Below are 2,711 nucleotides of genomic sequence, written 5' to 3' on the forward strand. Positions count from 1 at the left end.
TGTGTTACTCATTTTAATGTTAAATGTTACATTAGTTTGTAAGATAGCCTTAACCTTAGGCTATTTAGGCCTACTATAAAAGTAATATTGAATTTGGTTGACAATGCAACAAAATGTCAACATTTAATTAAAGGAGTTGTATCTACTGCTTGCATAGTTCCATTTGAGCCACTGGCTTAATCCCATTCTTCAATTTAAATGTTTGGTTGAGTTGGAAAAGTGAATCCAACATATAATTTGTTAACAAATTAATAGGCTATTTATTGTATTTCAAAAGTGATATTGAATTGTGTTTGGTTGTCAACGCAACCAAATATCAACATTTGAAGGAGATTAATCTTCTGCTTGGATAGTTCCATCTGTGCCACTGACTTAGTCTGGTTTTAATTCCAGTTTGTCTACAAATTAATAATTGATAGGCCTATGTTGGATTCAAGTCTCCATCTCAACCAAAAATCTAAGTTAAAGAATATGACCAAATCAAAGCAAACTATAAATGTGCTTTAATCAAAGTTTTGATTTGATTCAGTCCTATTCTTTAACTTCAGATGCAGACCTTAATCCAACATATCAAAATTGGAAAACTTGAAACCCTTGGCATATTGTATTGTCAATTTTTTGTTGAATTCTGGGTTGAATTGAAACTATAGCTGTTGATGACTTTGCAAATGCTATATAAGCCTAAATAACATAATTGAAGATAAAGCCTACTGTATAATGTCTGATCACATTTGTTAAATCTACCCTTGAATGACTTCGATAGCAACAGTGAATCTATTTAGTTTAAGTGGAGCTCAATCAACAATAATTATCATGATAGAACATTGGTAATAGTCAGTGACAAATATCATAGCTAAGCAGGGCTGAGCTTGGGTAAAACCCTGGATGGGAGACCAAATGGTAGCTGTAGATAGATTTATTCTCCAGTAAGATAAGCTGCCCAGCCTATAGTTTTTTTTATATATATACATTGAAGATCTGAGGTTGTTTTAAAGGTACAAATTCAATATATTCTATACACGGTTTGTCTTTGTTGAAATTTGGTTACTATGATGACATAATCCTGTGTATGAAGTTTCACAGTCAAAATAACAGTTTACCTTGATTACTTTTTTCAAATCCAATGTATTTTCCATGTGGATTCCACATCACAATATTTTGACAAATTACGTTGAAACAACGTTGACTCATCCAGTTTGTGCCCAGGAGCCTACATGTGACCAGATTAATTAGGAGGAGACATGCAGTCTATTGTCATGTAGTCAGCCCCACACAGCAGTTGATGAAGTATTATTTATTTTTTTAGAATTTATTTGCACAGTAGCCTACCTTGCTTTGATCCTAGAGGTAGAGATTCCGTGATGTAACAGTGCCCTCTTGCCTGCGCACCGCCCCTCTCCCTCAGTCCGCATTTGGTTCTGCGAAAGGAATTGACGGGTGCTGCTTGGAAAATCGGTCGGCCTTTTAGGATTACTGAAGCCAAAAAACGAGACTTCTTGAAGAGGAAAAGGTTGCGTTATTGTTCCTAGCACTGTCTGAGGCAACTTCGCATGCTCTCCATTGGTAGCCTAGTTATGTATCCTTATCCTGGCGTTGAAATAAGGAAATGGAGAACTCAGTTGATGTCTTCCTGAGTCGATTAAACAAGGTGGACATTACATGGGAAGGACACATAGGCCTTATTCACTAATCATCCTAACTGCAGTGCCAGTGCGTCATCGAAGACAGGTTTCTGATGGTTATGGAAGCAAACACACTCTGGAATGAAGTGTGAAAAATTACAGTCCAGGCGCAGGTAACTTCAAATGTATATGCTGTAAAACGTATCTACATCATGGACGTCTTTAAATGTGTCTTGGGCATGGAGGTTGTAATTATTCGGCAAGTTGAATAGTTGGATAGCCTACACATTTCCATTACGCACGAAGAATTTCGCGTCCAATTCTTTGCAAGCGTTAACAGTAGGCTATAGTGTTTATATGGGCTTGCTTTCGTTATTCAAACGATTAAAATGAGCGTTTGATTTACGCAAATGAATACACATTCACACCGATGAGGTAAAGCGAATCCAACCAAATCGTTTTTTGATGGTGTGCTTAAACTTGAGAGATTTTCTGATACTTCAAGGGAGTATTTTCTGTCTAAACGGGGCGTTCATCAATGTGATATTTGACAGCCTACGTATTCCGTTGTTTACTCGCTCAGTAGAGAGCAACCGGTTTCTCATGCCACCACATGGAGACTGAAGGGAACCTACCCAAGATGTGTCCTCACAGACTCTTTTGAATGAAACGTAGCCTAATCGAAGAAAGGCTTTTCAAATGATTACAGGGCACTGGTAACTTTAACGTTGTTTACCACATACACTGTGTTGTGCACAGGCGTCGCAAAACAATGTTTTGGAGACCAACATTTCGAACATTCATTACATATCCACATGTAGGCTTAAGGTTTTAAAATTTAATTGGAATGAACTACATGCAACAGGTTGTTTTCAGTGAACATGCAAGTATCTGCAATCTACAAGGAGACAGGAGAGGGATTATTTTTCATTAGATCATTCAAGAAATGAGAATGAATATGTTACAATATCGTTATGATCTAATTGCTAAGTGCATTTTCTGATTCAAAGATAAAAAGGCTAAATCTACGTTTTGAGGGCGAAGAGGAAGGTGTTCTGTTATGCAACAGGCATTCATTTACATCAGTCA

Source organism: Coregonus lavaretus (genome assembly GCF_964263955.1).
Source record: "Coregonus lavaretus genome assembly, chromosome: 10".
In the NCBI taxonomy this organism is placed as follows: domain Eukaryota; kingdom Metazoa; phylum Chordata; class Actinopteri; order Salmoniformes; family Salmonidae; genus Coregonus; species Coregonus lavaretus.